Source organism: Nanorana parkeri, unplaced genomic scaffold (genome assembly GCF_000935625.1).
Source record: "Nanorana parkeri isolate BGI_ZX_2015 unplaced genomic scaffold, ASM93562v1 scaffold1648, whole genome shotgun sequence".
NCBI classification, from domain to species: domain Eukaryota; kingdom Metazoa; phylum Chordata; class Amphibia; order Anura; family Dicroglossidae; genus Nanorana; species Nanorana parkeri.
In genome coordinates, this window is record NW_017307916.1 from 100,597 (window position 1) to 120,328 (window position 19,732).

The following is a 19,732-nucleotide window of genomic DNA, read 5'->3' on the forward strand; positions in this document are numbered from 1 at the left end:
CGAGGAAGCGTGGAGCCCGGCTTTCTGGCCAATCAGGAAGCTGGGGGTGGGTAATGACTCGCTGCCCGGCTTCCTGATTGGCCCAGCTTCCCAACCAATCTGAAAGCTGGGCCAAGTGAGGAGGGAGCATGGAGCCGGCTTCCCTGCCAATCAGGAAGCTGGGCGGCGTACAATATCTTGGAAGTTCCTGTATCGGAATAAGCATCTGGAACATTTGGACGAGTACTCGCTCAAATACTCAGTATCAGCACCGATACCGTTACTAGTATTGGTATCGGGGTATCCCTATATGTAACCTCTGCTTATGTATTCTTTTCAGAGTAAAAGTTTATTTCAGGGATACAAAGTTTCAAGGATAGGAGGGAGGCTACAAAACAAGGAACACCGTGCATGGTACAGGGGGTATGTTATCATATATTCCTACAGAAGTTTAAAATAATTTTTCAATCTAATTAATGTTATTTTACCAGACAACTTGATGTTAAATTGGTACAAGGCAGCCCAATTATCAAAACTCCAGAGGGAAAGTTGCCTCTGAAAACAGATTGGCAAGAAACATTCTGAGGTTATAGGAAAGTGAAATATAAAAGTTTGTTATCACCAGTTCCGGATTTTCCACAAGGCCAACCAAGGCCCGGCCTTGGGGCAGCAGGGAGTAGAGGGGCACCATGGGTGTGGAATACCTATCTCCCGATGCCCGGGACATGCAGTGCCGTGCAGTTAGCCGTTTTTTACATTTAGCCCTACTTTGGGCAAGCAGAGCTAAATGTACAGCGGGGAAGCCGCCGGTTGTTTTGTATGCCTACAGGTCTGCCATTCTCCATGGAGGGGGGGGGGGAATTTGGCGGCGGGTAGGGGGACGCATTGAGGAATCCGGCCCTGGTTATCAGTATGTTCACTAGTCAGGTAAACTGCAGGTCGGAGTTGGTGCAGAATTGCGTGGCCTTTTATACTCCCCACCATAGGCGAGTTGGATGGCATAACATAAGTAACTTTTGGCATGTTCAATAATTCTTATATGTGCAGCTTTGCTATATGTCTGGATTTTCCCTTTAAGATCCATTATTCTTTATTGTATTATACATGGGGACTGTAAATGCATCAGCGCACTCTAATGTGCTCCACTCACTTATCATTGTTAGGTTTTATTGACGACTTGAACCCTTTGTTTAATAACGTAATGCCCCACAAATTTCCCTCTGAAGTATAAATAAATGATTGATGATTCATACTTTGTTTTTTTCAGCTTGCTGCTGAGATTCTAGAAGGCCTTTTGGAAGAAGACGATGAAGTGATACAGGTATGTAACAAAATACATACAAAACTACTTAGATTAAATTAGAAATGAAGCCATTTTGTTTTTAGTTTTGGATAGAATAGGAGATGGTTAGAACGTGTACGTTTTTGGTTTTTTTTTTGCCATCTGTGTTCCATTGGGGAGATTTTCTTTCACTTCCTGTCTGATGTACACAACAGGAAGTGTGAGAAAATCCTAGCAAAGAGAGAGAAATCCCTGGCAGTCAGCAAGGTCAGCGGAACTGGTGTCCTCATTCAAAGATTTTCCATCTATTCCTGTTCCGATGACCACAAATTTGGGATTTTCTTTTACTTTTACTTTCAGTGATAAAGGTCACCAGGACAAATAGAGAGGGTGAATTTCCCTAACAGGGACACAGACGGCAATACAAATCTGACAGGTGTTCCAGGGGCGTCCCGAGGCTGGGTGTCACCCGGTCTCTAGACCGGGTGACACCGTGCCGTGTTGCCATCACGAATGTTATGTCATCGCGCATGCGCGTGACGTCACCTCGCGCATGCGCGACCATCTGATTGACGCCTGCCGTCGGCCATCTTGGTGGTGGACGCCGGCAGAGAGAGGAGGGGACGTTCATCCGGCGAGATGAGTTATTCCGCCGCCTTGTGCCCTCCTCTCTCCTGACAATGTTGGGCTCTCGGTCCATGACCGAGTGCCCGATTTTTTAGAGGGGGTGACACCAAAATGACTGTCAATCATTTTACTGTCACCCCTGCAATGGTGACACCCGGGTGCGGCCCACACCCCCCTTGTGACGCCAATGAGGTGTTCTTAACTCCACGTTATTCAAAATAAAAAAAAATATCCTTACTTCAGTTGTCTGTGAAATTTCTCATTCATCCAGGTAATAGTATATCTGTAAAAAATAAATTAAGGCAACTGGACTTGCAGTATTTTTCTTGAAGACATTTTGCTGGTCATCCAATTCTGAATTGAGAAAGCTGGTCAGATGACCAACGACACATCTTCAAGAAAATTGCAGAATTTTCAGTTGCTTTGATTTATTTGTGTAGATAGACCTGGCTTCAATTTCACTCTAACGTTTGTGGAAAAACAATATTGAGCCTTAGGATATGTCTATTATTGAGCTTTGAACATTGCTCAAATGTTCACTGACGGTGAATGCTTCTTGTCCACTATGGCATCTGTCTTACACTTCATGGTCAGGATTCTTCTTGTCAGGAGCAATGTTGATATTTGCAATACAAGCCAATATTTAGCAGCTGAGGATATGTTTAGCACACATTGTTTGTAAGAATGCCATCAGCACTCCAGAAGTCCTTTCAGGATAACCAAGTGTTCATTTATTAAGAACCATGTCAAATGAAGACGAGTGCTTTCGGGGCCACGCAGGGTCCCTTCATCAGGCTTAACATTGACCCTTCCCTGCTATTGGGACATCCAGTAAAGAGTGCAACAAGACCTTCACACACTCTGTGTTTAGCACACAGTCCCATGTATTTTAGTCCATAAAACAAGTGCATTTGGCCACATATCAATAATCTTTAGAACACAGATATTATAATACAAATCTGGAAAGTTTTTTGAGAGTACAAAAATCAGAAGCCTGCATACGTACACAGCAGTGAGAACCCGACTCATTTCATGGGGCGCAACACTTCTTCAGGGTTTTCCTACTTATGTGACTCCTAAATGGAAGAAGTTGTAAGCACAGAGGTTAAAAGTCGAAAGCTTAAAGTGACACTAAACTCAGGGGTTAAACCTTAAAAATGCATTTAATTCCCTTAACAATTAACAAAAATGTATCTTATTTGTGTATCACTCGGCTGTAGATCCTCCAAATCATCTCTGAATTGGTGCTGACACTGTCCTTCCTTCTGGAGGGGGGCTACTTTTGTTCTCCATGGTCCCTGTGTGTGTTGTAAAGTAGTCACCGCTCCAAGCTCACTCCTGGGATGGACTAAAATTTCAATAACAATTAGAAAACTAAACATGAGTTTGTAGTCCATCCCGGGAGTGAGCTTGGAGCGGTGACTACTTTACAACACACACAGAGACCATGGGGAACAAAAGTAAACACCTTCCAGTAGGAAGGACAGTGTCAACATGAATTCACAGACGATTTGAGGATCTACAGCTGAGTGATACACAAATAAGATACATTTATGTTAGTAGTTAAGCTTTTTGAATGCATATTTATGATTTAACTCCTGAGTTTAGTGTCACTTTAAAAATGATTTTATTTTCAGCCCCATAGGTAACAAACATTTGCCTGACAGAAGCAAAAGGGCATCACAGTTTGTATCCATTTATATAGTCTACAGGTAATAATGGATGATGTATTGGCAGTCTGTGATCAAACAAATGGTAACTGACAATACTGCACGGTTCTGATAGACCCTCCAGCCTAAACCTTTTTTCCTTTGGATTGTTGAAGAAGGCTTGGGGGCCTCAATCAGATTTTTATTGTTTTAATAGGATATTGTTTGAAATTGGGGTGTGGTATCACATTTTCATTTCTATATCCAACAAGTTTAATATGCAGGAATCTATTGTTGCCAGTGTCCCCCTTAATGAAAATATTCCTCTATTCTTGGTCAAAAGACATGACAGGAAGAGGAAATCCTTTTTTGACAGTTGTCACTATAACAGGTATCTACCATGAAGGATATCACCTCTATTCATCATCCAATTACTGATGTAAAATGATGGTCTTCATAATTCTGACCTGTTGGCATCTTTACAGAAGGGAGACTGACAGCAACAAAATCTTGACAAAGCTCCTAACCCTTCCCATCTCTATCCATAGTTAGAAATCATCTCTGTTTGCTGGAGTTTTATCAGCATGAATGAAACAATATCAAGTTGGCATTTCTGGTAAATATTTTCAGAGGTATGTTTGGACAAAACAAAATAGTGCATAACGACACATTAACCTCTATCCCAACTGTGAAGCATGGTGCAGGCAGTATAACATTGTGGCACCAGCATTAACATTTGGTTAATGTGGAATCAATGATGGTCTAATGAACTCAAAGTTGTATAATAAAAAAATCTACAACAGTATGCCTGTTTTTCTGTTCGTGATAGGGCGCCATGCATTGTGACTAGGATCCACAATGCAAAATGTAAATCTGGACAGAAACATTTATTATCATTTCTGCTCAAATGAGGCTTTTATTGCTTTGTCACATAGAACCCCCCCTAAAATTGTCTTCCTGTTTAATGTTCTGCTTCAAGACATTCTGTCTAACCAGCCGATGCCTTTTTATTTTTCATTTGCTGTTATTGTTCAAGAGCCCTTGAGTGCGTTACCACTGGTCTTACCTTGCAAGCAATGCATTTCCATACATTCGTCTTCATTTAAAACACGCTTCACCGATTTATCAGGCACAATTCTTTTCTGGATAACACATGTTAAATGATTTACTGTATGCAGAAAGTGCTCCATTCATTGCATCATTGTGCAGTTCCATCTGTGGGTCTCCCTATTGTGTGCTGTACATTATGTTAAGTGGCTGGCATGTTTGGTAAACACAAAAATTAACAAGCAAAATGAACTCTATCTATCCTCAGTGGCAGGGCTCATATCAGAAAAGGAAGACAAGACAGCGCTAAAGATGCCTGAAACATACTGTTATCATAGGCCGTACCCACAATATACCTGAACTCTACTCAGCATTGAATAAACTCCCTCCATGAAGCCCACAATACAATCCAGTCCACAATACAAGTGATTAACCTGATACAGTATATTGCTTAAGCATTTCTATAAAGTTCCCTATTCTTCTCAAATATTTCCTCTTAAAGGATAAGTTCACCTTTTGCAAAAATTAAAGAAATGCATAATTAGTAATATGTACAAAAATATGTATTTCTTTAATATTTGCATTCAAGCCTGGAAAGCATTGCAATTGTGATCACTCAATCACTATTATTAATTATGTATTTCTTTAATTTTGGCAAAAGGTAAACGTATCCTTTAAACATCTTTGCTGTGTGCAGCCGATACAAAATAACTCATAAAGTCACACAAATAATGCCTTACTTCCATGTATTTACCACTCTTTCATAGTATTTATACATTATGTACCACTTTAGAGGGGATTACTCTATTTATTGTTCCCTTATGCCCCTATAAGCTCTTGTAGCTTTTCTACTGCTTGCCCTTTCCCCTGATAGATGGGAGTTTTGATAGGTTTGTGAAAGACGAGGCATTGGGAGGATAGAAATACTGTGATGAACGGGAGGTGTGGCTTAAAGGGATATGGTTAAATATAACCTGAGCCTACTCTCTGTATAAACAGAGCACATGCCACATGAGGATGTTTGTACACGCATGTGGTATGCCTTAGTTATTGTGCCACAAGCAAAGTCTCACAGATGCAACGGATCATTTTTATTTTTTTTAAATGAAATTCTTCTGTCACATATGCTTTACTGTACACAGAATATAGACACAGAATGAGCACTTTGTCTGCCTACCTCAAAGAAGAACTTCATTAGCCTTACAGACTATCTAGTTTCTGCATCTCTTCACTATACTCCAACAGTCTTGTGATTAGGCTCCTCTTGGTATTTCATTTTTGGTTACATTATGTATTGAGTAAGCTCCCTGCTTGAAATCGTTGGGCTATACTATGCTACCAATTACATTTTAAGGTAGGTATGTATACTTAGGAGGCCATTGGTGCCCATCCTATTGCAGTCAGCACAGCTACCAAGTACACATCACACAGCTTGGGTTTAATGAATTGTGAATGTTGGTCAATTCAGCTTGGTGTTATTTTAAAAATTACCCAGCAGGACCTTCTACCTTCATTGAGGTCTTTGCATGAGGCAGGGTGGTGTCTAGTGCAGACAAATCTGACCACTTGACCTAGAAGACAGTGGGATGTGTAATAACCACTGGTCCTCACCCAGTGTCAGTTTTGTTTGTCACTGGGTCTGATATCTGATAGGACAGTAAACCTATCCTAAACCAGGGGCTCCCTGTATTGAAATTGTTGGGCTATATTGTGCTACCAGTTATGTTTTTAAGGTATTTGTATATACTTAGGATGCTATTGGCACCCTTCCTATTGCAGTAAGGTCAGCTACCATGTGCACATGAGCACAGCTTGGGTTACTGAATTGTGAAAGTAGGTGAATCCAGCTAGGTGTCATATATATTTTTAAAATAACCCAGCTGGACCTTCTACCTGCATTGTGGTCTTATGGGGTAGGGTGGAGTCTAGTGCAGACAAATCTCACCACTAAACCTAGAAAAGAGTGGAATGTGTAATAACCACTGGTACTTTCTCAGTGTCAGTTTTGTTGGTCATTGGCCCTGATATCCAATTGAGCGGTAACCCTAACTTAAACCAGGGGTTATTCATTTTTTTAATGTTTACAGACCCCAATGGGATGACCAACATTTCCCTATGCTCCTTCAGTCTACTGTTAAATCATCATTATCACCAGTCCTATTCGATATTAGTGTGATGTCAAAAGTTGTCAATACCTTGGTTTTAGTTATTATGGTTTTACTATTTTACCTTGGAACAGAACTACTGAAAGAAAAGCATAAGGATTTAATCATATTTATTTATATGACATGAGAAATCCACTAGGGGGATTTTATTGCTGTTTTTGTGCAATCCTAATGTGGAACCGAAGTCCAATTGCTAATAATGTTACATGCATGTCATCTGTCACATTAAGTCAATTTCTCCAGTAATGCAGAGAACCCTGTTTAATTTTTTTTTATTTTTAAAAAAATCTCATATCCCTATTTTTAGCTTCTTATGCCCAAAGGGGTAAGGATACTCCCAGTCTTACCTAAATTATAGAAATCTTTTATCATAGCTCTTGCTGGCATACCCATCACATAGATCAGAGGTGTGTGTGTGTAGCAGAGATGCAAAGACTTAATAGTAATCCTCCTTTCCAAACTAATCCAGCATCGCTTAGGATCAGCACATGGAAGATTACAGGCTTTACAGTCACAGAAACATTGCGCGTTCCCCATCTATCACATTTTCTTAGTCTCGCTTGCTCCTTCTTTTTTATAATACCGAATGCCATTAGAGATTACAGTAAAACCAGTCACTAACATATAACCATAGTCACAATGTACATAGAGCCCCAGTGGTCATTACTTTATTCCTATGGGATTTGTGCAGTTGTCCTGAGGAGATCTTTACTGTATTGTCAAGAAACATCAGTGGGATTTCTGAGCTAAAATAGAATCTAAGATTGCACATATACCTAAGGCGTGTTGTAAAGTCCCCTGTGCATTACTTTAAACATCTTCGGCAAGTAAGGTAAAACAACCTATCTTTAAAGAGGATAAAAATGTAAGGCCCCCTTATGTTGTAGTCACTCACCACCAAATAAAAATTGTTTAGTGAAAAAAATGAACAAATTAATAATTTGAAGAAAAAAAATATGGAAAAGAAAGTAAAACCTGACAAGTGAGGTAGACTAAATAAAAACATAAAGACCCTATTGGACCAATGTGAAGGCTTATTAAAACAGAATATTTTTGTTTCATTTGATCACAGTTCCATAAAATAAGGGTTTATAGTGGAGAGTACCATACAAATCATTCATTTATGCCAGCCTTTCTCAACCCGTGTTCCTCCAAAGGTTGCTCGGTTCCTCAAGCCATGCACTGATACAGCTTAATATTATAGAGCGACTTATTCCACAATGCATACAGCTTTTCATTCTTGTTGACCATCATTGGTGCAATACATGTAAACAATGGTCTCTATTGAGTAGACTTGGGAAGCACCTAATAAAGTATAACCAGACAGGTTCTGGTGAGGTGAATCAAAAGCAACCAAAAAGCTTTCTACTGCACAAATTATATAGTAATTACTTCCCTCCCTCTCTAGACGATTGGCACGAGTTGTAGAATGTATATGAGATGAAAGTAGAGGTGAGATAGTGAAGTAGTGAAGATGTGTATTGTGAATGAGGAAGCAATGAATGGATGAAAGTAATGAAATAGATATATATTTTAGAGATGTATATGAGTTATATTATTTATGAGTTGAGGTGATGTTTATATCTCTTTATGAAGTTGTGTACATATATGAATAAATGTATTTTAGAGAAACAATTAAAAAAAAAAAGTTTTCTACTGAACCAGTGCAAAGCACAGTACAACCTTCTTAGAACAGGTCTCATTCCATTATAATTCCCCAAGATAAAAGTATTAGTCCTCAGTTAGGATGGTTGGTGGAGCAATAAAAGTCATTATTTTATGCCAGCCTGTCTCAGCCAGTGTTTCCTACAGAAGTTGCTAGGGGTTCCTTGAGCCATGAGTAATTGTTGCCTCTCAGATAAGCTACCACTGACCCTAATGGTCTTTTAGCTATCTGGAAAGTGGACACTCTTCTTGCTAACCACCACAGTAATGTACAGTAAGCTGTAGATATAGTAATTATTGGCAGAGGTTCCCTGAGACCTGAAAATTATATCAAGGGTGCTTTCATGTTAAAAAGGTTGAAAAATGCTGTTTTATGCCATCAGGCCAGCTGTACATCCAGAATTACGTGTGTGTATTGCATTGAACAGCCTAATATTATAAAGTAATTTATTCCAATATGCATACAGCTGTTTTGTTCTTGTTGATCATCATCGATGCATGTAAACAATGGTTCCCTTTGAGTAGGCTTGGGGAGCAACTATTAAAGTATGACCAGACAGGGTATGGTGAAGTGGACCAAAAACAACCAAAAAACCTTCCACTAAACCAGCAAAGCTTAGTAGAACCTTCTTAAAACATTTCTCCTTTTATAACAAATCCCCAATTTAAGAAGATTGTTCCTCATTTTAGGATAGTGGATAGAGGGATATAACCACCGACTTCAGCTAACTTCCTTTGGGCATGTATGTTAAGTCAAAAGCTTTTTTTCTAGGTTTGATAGCATGGGGAAGCATTAGAACCCTTGATTAGTTTTTACTGTTACCCGGGCTATAAGAGATTTATCCTAAGTTCCTGTTCTGCTGGTAGCAGTTTCACCAGACAGGGAGTCATAGACAATCTGCAACACAGACAGATGAACAGAACTGAAAATCTAATAAGGGTTCTAGCCATCCCCTACTTTACTAAAAATACAAAAATAGTTCTGCCTGTGTTGCTGTTGAAGAGTTCCCTTCCTGTCTGGTAAAATGTTGTCAGGTAGGAGGAAAAGTCATTGTAATGGAGCTCCAGATAGAAGTAGAAACCTTGACAGAAGTTCAAACTCTTCCTCATTCTACAAAACTAAAAAAAAGAGCTTTGACTGGACATACACTTTAAGGGCCCCTTCACACCATCCAGTGTGTCGATCGCACAGTCCTGTGGCATGAACTCACTTGACAGCATAATCAAAACTTTCCCGATTTCTGGGGTGGGAGGGGTCGTGGTGGTGTTATTCATTTTAATGGCACCACAGACACGCCTCCCGCCAGCAGTGCATGCACATTTTTTTGCGATCGCACCTCAGTGAAATGCAGGGCGTTCTGGTGTGGGCGGGAGACGTGTCTACGGTGCCATTTAAATAAATGGCACCACTATGCACCCTCCCACCCCAGAATGCGGGGAGCCTTTGATTATGCGATCCAGTGCATTCATGCCACGGGACGGTGCGATGAACGCACTGGATGGTGTAAATGGGCCCTAAGTCCTTGTCTGCTTATTTCTTTACCTGAAGTATAACTATACCTTGTTATGGAAGCAGGGGAGTACAGTAATAGAAAAAACTGACCCAAATCGGCAGAAAACCGAATTGTTATTCGTGGTACAGACTAAATGACCGTCGTTTGTGCTTTCCAGGAGAAGTATTAATAACCAAGTCTCCTATCTTCCCTCCCTGTCTGGCTTGCTGTTTTTCACTTGTAATTATGCACTTTGTGACCTAAAGAGCGTCCTTGTCTTGTAGGTTTGGTATCTGCTGGGATGGGTCTGTTATCTCCAAGCCAAGGAGCCCGAAGAGGAGGAAGCTTTCAAGGACTCTGCCAGGACATATCTGAGGAAAGCCAAAAAGGTAGACAGCTGCTTTGTGCATATCTTGATCCATTCTATCCCCTGTGGTTCACCTGTCACTGAACGTAGGAGCTTCAATTCTTGCCTTCGTAAATGAGGAATGTGCACCAGGGCTGGAATGTATAAAACATTCTCTCCCTTTTTTTTTTTTTTTGGGGGGGGAGAAGAAAAGAAGATGCAGCAAGATACTTATTTGTGTTTGCATTTATGTGTGAATATGTTTTTATTGTTCTCCGCTGTGAAGTTGCATTTGTTCCTTTTCATTATGATCAAAAAGATTTGAAAGGGAGCTGGTGAAATAGTTTCCGACAAACAAGAAAGGGATTACTTTCAGCCGTGACAAAATCTTGCTTATCTTTCTCTTTTTGTTGAAACATACTCGCCTGGAAATAGAATACTTTATTATGTTTGTTTTATATCAGGTTTTTTTTTTTCTGTTGCAGCTTTGTTTTGCAAGTTTTTTTTATTTTTTATTGTCAGGCAAAGTGATTTTCCAGTGCGATGTTTAAGGCTTTGATTTGGCGCGAGCAGTCTGCATGCCGCTAACTGGGGCCGGCCTATTGCGGGTGACACTTACGCTACTATACCAGAGCCCAAAAAAATCAATAGGGGCACAAAAAGGGTATTGCTTGCTGCAGTGCTATATGATAATTTGTAGTGATAGTAGGAAAAAAAATGTCCTGAGAGGGATTTAATTGCAGAGGTGCCCTTTTAGAAATTCATTTTCAAGATCTCAAATCCACAGTAAACAGTTTTTTTTGTATTAATTATTTTTGGTCACAAAAATGTTTTCTGGCAAGATTGTGGCCAATTCATTAGACGTGGTATGTCACTACTCCAGTTAGAAAAGGCTGGCACATGACCTCCCCCCGTGATCCAGTGCTTGGCCCTAGACAGCCAGCATCAGGCCTAAACAATGTCAAGTTAGGAAGGGAACAAGAGAACGTCTTCAACACCCTCAAATATGTAGCTTACACAGGGTTAGACCCCTTTCCTTTGGTAGATAAATGTAGTAACTGGAGAGCTTGGAGGAAGTGAGTAGGTCAGGTTTGGACTAGTAAGATTCATCTTAACACCAAACAAGGCAAAGTCAAGATGGCCTATGACATACTGTACAGTAAAAAAGATTCTGAAGAGTGTTGCAGGGAGGTTAAGGAGAGTAGAGTTTAAATATTTCTCTAGGCAAAAATATTTCCCCTTTATTAAATGGTCAACGTACCTGGTGATACCGCTAGTACTGGTGCTGTGACATAATTTCCTCCTAAGGGGTGACAGCATGACTTTAATTACTGCAGTGTTGTTACACTTCTAGACTTCAACTGTGCATAGGTACACTTGCTGTCACTGCCCCAACGACTCTGCATCAAGGAGTGAGGGCTATGCAACCAATATAGCATACAGTAGTTAGGACTGCTACAAAAGGAACTGGGATTTCGCTCTAAAAGTGATACAACACACACTGCCAGAGCTGCCACAACGCACTAGCCCATTCACTAAAACATTGCCCAAAGCATCACACTGCCTACACTTGCTTGCCTTCTTTCCATAGTGCAGGTAAGTGACACACATGACCCAGCCATCCACATGATGTAAAAGAAAATGTGATTCATCAGACCAGGACAATTTCTTTAATTGCTCTGTGGTCCACTTCTGATCCCCATGTGCCCATGGTAGACGCTTTTGGCAATGGACACGAGTCAGCATGGAGACCCTTACTGGTCTGCAGTTATGCAGCTGACATGTGTTGTGTGTTCAGACAACAACCAGCATTTTGAGCTACAGTAGCTCTTCTATTGGATTTGCCTACACCGGCCAGTCTTCGCTCCCCTCATGCATCAATGAGTCTTGGCCGCCCATGAACCTGTCATCGCATCACCGTTTTTCCTTCCTTGGACCACTTTTGGTCAGTTCTGACCACTGCAGACCGTGAACATCCCAGCAGTTTTGGCATTGCTCTGATCCAGTTGTCTAGACATTACAATTTGGCCCTTGTGTGAGTCGCTCAAATGCTTGCCCATTTTTTCTGCTTCATCATCCTCAAAATGTTTACTTGCTGCCTAATATATCCCACCCACTTCCAGATGTCATTGTAACGAGGTAAATCATTTTTTCACTTAAAGCAGAACTCCAGCCAAAATTAAAGCAGAAATAATGAATAGCCTGTTAAAAGTTAAACTAAAAAGCAGATTTTACTACAATACTTGCATAAATTCAGAGCTGCGCGGCACTAGTACCTCTCTTCTGCCACTAGATATCCTCAGTCTTTCAGGCTGAATGATGGCCAGCATCATTAAACTCACTTCCTCTGAGCCCAGGCTGTCATTGAACCTTCCCCAGCCTGTGATTGGACAGTGAAGGAGAAGCAGCACAGCGATGGGTTCATCTCTCTTTCACTCTGTTTTCCTCTCCTATCTGCATGCTTCTTGCCAACACATAAACATTCCATTGACACTGGGCTGCTTTTTCCTGTTATACTCTGAGCTCTGCTTTTCAGTGACTGCATGAGGCTGATGCCAGGTCAAACTTACACTGCTTGCATTTATTAAAAAAAAAAGATTAATGATGAATTAATGATGAAAAACTGCATTAATTTGTGTCTTTTGTAGCTGCCTAGAGTTCATTTTTGAGAAATGTAATTATTCACACACTGTTTAGTGCTCTGTAGACTATTATTCACGGTAAATGAGAGCACCGGGGCATGCCACTGCGTTCACTTCATTCCTCCTTCCTCCCCTATATTCCCTGACATGAACGGATAAATCCCACACAAACAAGCCACAAATACACTGTGCCGCTTAAGAATCCCGCAGGTAGATCATTAACATATAAATGGTTTGCAGTTAATTTGTGACTATAAATAAGCCGCTCCTTTCCTATTGGAAAGCAGCATTCTTCCTCCTGGCTCAGGTTGTCAGTCAAGTACACCGATGTCAAGAGCAGATCTTATGAGGGATTGAGTCTCTCGCTTAACATACAGATAGGATGAACACTCGAGATTCCAGCAAACCATTTAAATTGTATGAGCGCAGAACCTGTAAATCCCTTCCTTATTACTGACGAGTTCGTCTAATGCCACAAATACATTGATGTGGAAGAATGCGCCAATATGCTCTTATGACAGCAAAGTGGGTGAGCAGAAACTCCTTGGGGGGCATGTCATATCTCATGTTTTCCATGAAGCCAGCTACATGAATGGTGATACATGTATATAGCTGTATATTGACAGAGGTTGAGGTTGTATAGCATCAAAGGAAATCATTCTACTGTATATTGTATGTATTACACTGTATATATACAGATTACCAACTACTTACACCATATGGGGAATAGTATGTCAAAATGATTGAGCTTAGGAGTTTCAAGTGAAGGACACAGTCAAGGCTACAGTATATCTTGCATAACCCAAAGACTTATTGCTATTAGGGATTATGCACCGATACTGCTATCGGTGCCGATGCCAAGTATTTGGACGAGTACTCACCCAAATGCTCTGATGCCTAGCCCGATACCTGAGCTTCTGGTATTCAGTCATTCAGAGCTTCAGTCATTATTTGTTGCCAGGCTTCCTTTTTGGTCGGGAAGCTGGCCAATCAGGACCTCAGGCGTCCTGCCTCTCCATTTCTTAGTATGGCTACTGCTGCAACGTGGATTATTAGAGGATAAAAAAAAGGCACATTTATATATTTATACTAGCTGCTAAAAAAGAAAAATATTTTTTTAAATAAATAAACACTTTTACTTTTTTGTATTTTAATATCTAAACTGCAGTTAAGATGTAAGCAATCGATTTTGAAAATAATCGTTAGCTGCAGCTCTAATATACACATTGTGTGTGTAATGTGTATATGTATATATATTGTATGTGTGCATATGTGCCTTCATGTATTGACATTATTTTCATCAACACATATACAGTTCACCTGATGTATGTATGTCGCCTGTATGATATATAATACGCAGGTATAAGAAACTTCAGCATTGATTTTTTTGTACACTTCCGTGGAGCGTAGTCAGGTTCTATACTAAATGTTAATTTACCAGCAAAATTGCAATCTTCCAGCTGTCTCTACCTGTTATGTGTGATTGCATCTTTTACCAAAAATGTAACATGCCCACAAGACAAATCCCAAAATACTTGCTTTTTTCCTGCCTTATACGAATGACATACGAGGCCTGCGACTCTTTTCCTGCAAATTAACAATGTGACCTGCTAAGTGGCAGATTCGCCATATCATCCCGCAGCTTGCACTCTTCTATCCGTGTATTACAGATCATACAGGCAATACACACTACATACTCCAGCTCCACACTCCAAACCTCAGGCTATATATTGTTGGGATCTGCAGTCTTCTTTTTAATATTATATTTTTTTTTAAAAAGAAACAAATATGAAAAAGCTCAACTTCACGTGTGTAATAATATTGCTATGTTGTAATGCAGCTGCTTTTTAAATAACTTACTCTGTAAACAGTTGTAGATATACATACAGTATGTGGGAGCTGCCATTTTTCTTGTTAGGAAATAAGGATAAGCAAATATTGTCTTTTCTCCACCCCCTCCTGTAATAAAGACCGCTCACTGCTGTCCTCTCTCCTTGTGCAGGGTGACTGGTCTTGTCTCCGCCCCCTCCTGTAATTTTCTGCAGGCAGCCTGTAGTGGGTGGAGCCTGCTGTATCCTGTCTGCGCAGGATATGTGTTAGAACTGATGGGTAACAGAACATGTTACCCATCAGTTTTGTTACCCATCAGTTTTGTTACCCATCAGTTTTGTTACCCATCAGTTCTGTTACCCATCAGTTCTGTTACCCATCAGTTTTGTTACCCATCAGTTTTGTTACCCATCAGTTTTGTTACCCATCAGTTCTGTTACCCATCAGTTCTGTTACCCATCAGTTCTGTTACCCATCAGTTCTAATACTTTAGGGGATGTGGTACACTTATCTAGGAACGGGGCCCACCACGTATAACACAGTGATGATGTCACTGCATCATTTACCAGGTAATATCTGCATTGACAAAGGCATTTGGTGTGCACATAGTGGATTTATATCCTTTTTAGTTATTAAAGAATGTATTTACATTAAAGGTTTTTACAGCCGGAGGTCAGCTTTAAGGCTCCCTCTAGTGCTGCTGGAAGTGCTGAGTTTGCAAAGGTGTTTGGTGCACATAAAATTAATTTTTATCCTCTGTGGCTATTACGGAATATATTTGAATGGAAGTTGTTGTGCTCGGAGTTCAGCTTTAAGTACGTTGGCTGTGTTTCCTGCCTGTTAATGCAGCCCAGTGATGCTCCTTAAAGGAGAACTATGGGGTCAGTGTTTTTCCCCATAGTTCTCCTTGGGGTAACGGGAGGACACAAACTACTGTCCTCCCGTCACCCCAGGCTCAGTATACCACGAGCTACAGCTCGCGGTATACTGAGACGCCGCACCTGGAGCGTATCCCGACTTAGATGACGGGATGCGCCCAGCTGCGTGAGTGACAGCTGGCTCTGCCTATCTAGAGGCAGAGCCAGCTGTACCCGCCCCCTCCCCCGTCCGTTCCGCCAGTCAGCGCTGGCAGATCGGAGCGGGGAGAGGGGAGTCCAGCCCCTCCCCCTGTCACGGCAGAGAGCTGTGACAGGATCGAGAGGTGAGGGAACCCGGTATGTGTTCTCTCACCTCCCGATCTACTGAGCAGACCTGTGACAGTCTCATTGTCACAGGTCGGCTTAGAACTATGAGGTGAGTGGAAATCACTCATGTCATAGTTCTCCTTTAAGGGGCATTGGGGTCAACTCGGACTCATAATGATCCACTGAGCTCAGTTTAATCTCTTGGTTCATTATCTTGCAATTATTTATGTATTTGTTTATTCAGTTGCTTATCAAGGGCTATTATGTAGAGAATCTATAAATTGGTATATGAGGTATATGATACCTGGTGCACCGAAAGACCTACAAATATGAAGTTGCAGTGAAATCTTCATTTTGGTAAACGATCAATTAATATCTGAAAATGTGTACAAAATGTAACCTTTCTTTGAAGAGAATCTGTCACTTTGTCTGTTCATTTAGAGATGTTAGAATCTTTTTAAACATTTAGTTAAAAAACTATTTGACATACGTAGCCTTCACTTTTTTGGGAATTTTTGTCATAATAATATTTCATATACTTGTTTGTAGCCACTAGAGGGAGCACCTGTGATTGTAAAAGTGAAACTGAGCTCCAAAAGTTTAGATTTACTATGTTTTAGGGAACATCTAGAAATGTCATTGTGCCTAAACTGCACCCTGAAATATCAAACCTTTGTCTGAAATTCCTCCTGAAAAACAGCATCATACTTCTTGGTATGTAAGGATGCCTTGAGCCTCATAGCTGTACATCTGCAGTGTGAGATCTCAGGCACTGCAGCCGTTGACTGCTCATCTCAGTAGATCTAGAGTGAGATGTGGTGATATTATTTTTGTATTGCTCATTGTTCTGAAATAAAGATATCAAAACTCTGTCTTTACGAGATTGACCATTTTTGCTCAGTGACACTGACACCTTTCAGCAATTTTCTGTTGTCAGAGCTATTTATAGAAAATCATTTGCAAATACTCAATTAAAACCAATTTGATACATTTTGTAAAGCACTGTGCAAACCGTTGGCTAATTAAAAAAAACCTGAATAATAATAATACCATATTTAGCATATTATAAATATTATAAAACAAAGCTTTGTTGAATAAACATCAGCTTATGAAATATTCTGTTAATTTAAAACCTTACTAAACATATTTGAAAGTAAACATGTTCACACCATATAACCCATTCACACCATAGCCTTGCGTTAATTGCACAATGCCGTTTAATGCAAGCTATTGCAGTATCCCTAGCGTGCATTTCCATGCGCTAGGTGTGTTGACTTTCATTTGAATGGCACCTCAATGCACCTCCTGGTGGCCATGCGTTTCAAATGAAGCTCAACACACAGTACTGCAATAATGTGAGTTGCAGTGAAAAAAAAGTAGCCCATGCGCTACTTTGTTCTCCGCAATGCACGGTAGTGTGCTTCCATCCATTGCACTGGAGTGCATGGCCGCTGGAAGGTGCATTGGGGTGCCATTCAAGTGAAAGGCAACGCACCTAGCGCCTGCTAACACACACTAGGTGCACTTGTATGATACTGTACAATTAAAGAGATGATTTGGTGTAAACAGGCTCAAAGCCTTCTGTAATCTACTATGCAGATGCTCTGGAAGAGAGAGCTAACACTAGGAGCCCACGCAGGCTAAGCTGCAGTGTTCATATTCTCATAGGACAAGTGAGCAGAGGGATGACTCATCAGTGTCCGGTCAGCTGGCTGTGGGAGTGAGGAGTGTGAGGGGGTTTGCCAAGCTGTGTTAATGCTGCAGAGGAAATCAAACATCTGTCTGTGCTTTCTGGCAGGTGTGCCTGATCACTAAACTATCTGCATAGAATTTTACATTTTTTTGGCAGTGGTTTAGAGTTTTAAAGATAGACCTTAGATTATAGAATAGAGATGCATGATCACATAATGGTGGTTGTTGTAGGTACCGCATTCTCTGTACAAACAAGCATGATTACATTTCTACATTGTGATGCTCATCCTCTGTTGTCTATGGGTATCTTTATTCGTGATCATTTGCTAAGACATCAGATCAATCTTATTATACAGTCCTGCCTCAGGTCCTGTCCTAGCCATTTGTTATGTGTTTGATTGTTTAATTTGATAGCTGCTTCACAATACAAGTTATTGCTCGGTCCGTGAATGCCTTTCATTTATCTTCTCTTCTGAGATGCAGTGTATTGGCTTTTCAATAGATGCCTCTCATTCTACGTTTTGTGTCGATCATGAGTGCTTTGCAAGCTGTAGTTTCACATCTAACTGAATTCTTCTCTACATCATCGATAGAATTTGGAGGAAAGGCCTGTGGTTTGATTCATCCATACATTGGTTCATTAGGAAGTTGTTTAAGGTTTGTTCACACCAGCCGCACAGTAAAACGTGACTGGTATCCGCTAGGTGGCAGCGCTGAGCCACGGTGCCGTGCCATTGTTGCAATAATTGTTTTGCTTTATTTAATTTGGATTATGTACACTGCATTCATGTGTCCACACAGGAATCGCTTTACGCTGAGCTGTGGTGCGTGACCTCCAGTGTAGGGTTGCCACCTTTTCTTCAAGCAAAACCCGAACACTACTAGAGTGTCCCTATCTTAATTTTGGATGCTCCTGTCTGCCTGACATCTTGTGTCCGGGTTTCTGCTGCCATGAAACCCGGACAGAGCAATCAAAACCCGAACTGTCCGGGTGAATCCTGGAAAGGTGGCAACCCTACTCCAGTGGCTTCTAGTGAACTGCAGAAACATGTGGTATGTCTGCATTTTACAGCAGCCCACCACACTGGACATTACTCCCGCATTGAAAGTCAGCTCATTAGAGACAATTGTTTTCTAGGTTCCTTATCAGTGACTGGCGTTGGCCCAGTGCAGAAAAATGCTGCTTACTGCTGTTTTTGTGAATGGGCCCTTGGAATTGGTTCTAGGCTTTCCTTCTAATGGCCAGGTCTATGGGTGATATTATGGGATTGTGCACACAACTTGATGACTGGCATGTTGTACTGCCATTGAGCCTATATGGGCTCAATTCACTAAACGGCAGGAATTAAAGCTGAAGTCTGGTCAGTTAATTTTGCATTAGTACAACAGGCATCTCCCTGCTGACTTCAGTCTTTCATTAGTTTTGTTAGTCTTGCCTGATAACCCAGCTTGAAAAAATGGCATGAATATTGCAGAGGACTGGAATTTACTGGGAAAGAAGTCCGGTCACTTCTGCTGTCTCCCCTAAGCAGCACAGCCACCTGTGGGCCACCACTTTGAGTTGATAGAAGGCAATACTGGTAGTCCCCGGTCTGTCCCCACCCATAAACACTTGTCCTTTATGGTGGGAAGTTTATGTGAATGTAATCCTTGTCACTTACCTTCCTTGATGCCAGGCTTCCCCTCTGCCTTGGCTGATGACAGTTCCAGGTTCCTTGGCCAGCATTGCGGCCATTGACATCCTCAGTGAATGCTTTTTAAAGGGGCACACCTATCTAAAGGAGCTGCATTTCAGTGTCCAGTGCCTAAACAATTTTTAGTTTGCCTCTGAGCTTCTTCACTCTGTGCTTGTATTGCCCTGAACTGACTTCCTTTGTGCCAACCCTTGCCTGTTTTCTTGACTGACTCCTGGACTTACCCTTTCTCTGCACACTGACTAGGTCTCTACCTGCTGCCGGGACTAACCCTTTGCTGGCACTCCAATTATGTCTCTGTCTGCTTCCTGGACTGATTCTTCGCCTGTACACCCACCATGACTCTGCCTGCTATCTTGACTGACCCTTTGTCTGACAACGTATCTGCCTCTTGCGTAGACTAACCCTTTGCTAGCACATCTCTACCTGCCACCTGG

At 41.1% G+C, this 19,732-nt stretch overlaps 1 long non-coding RNA gene across 1 annotated transcript in view; it reads left to right on the top strand.

Annotated features, from left to right (window-relative positions):
• The first annotated feature begins 1,240 nt into the window (after window positions 1-1,240).
• LOC108799168 overlaps window positions 1,241-19,732 on the top strand; it is a 74,767-nt gene continuing 56,275 nt past the window's right edge. Inside the window, exons 1-2 of the long non-coding RNA XR_001942008.1 lie at window positions 1,241-1,300; window positions 10,192-10,296. This is a non-coding gene — a long non-coding RNA (uncharacterized LOC108799168). The remainder of the gene's footprint in view (window positions 1,301-10,191; window positions 10,297-19,732) is intronic.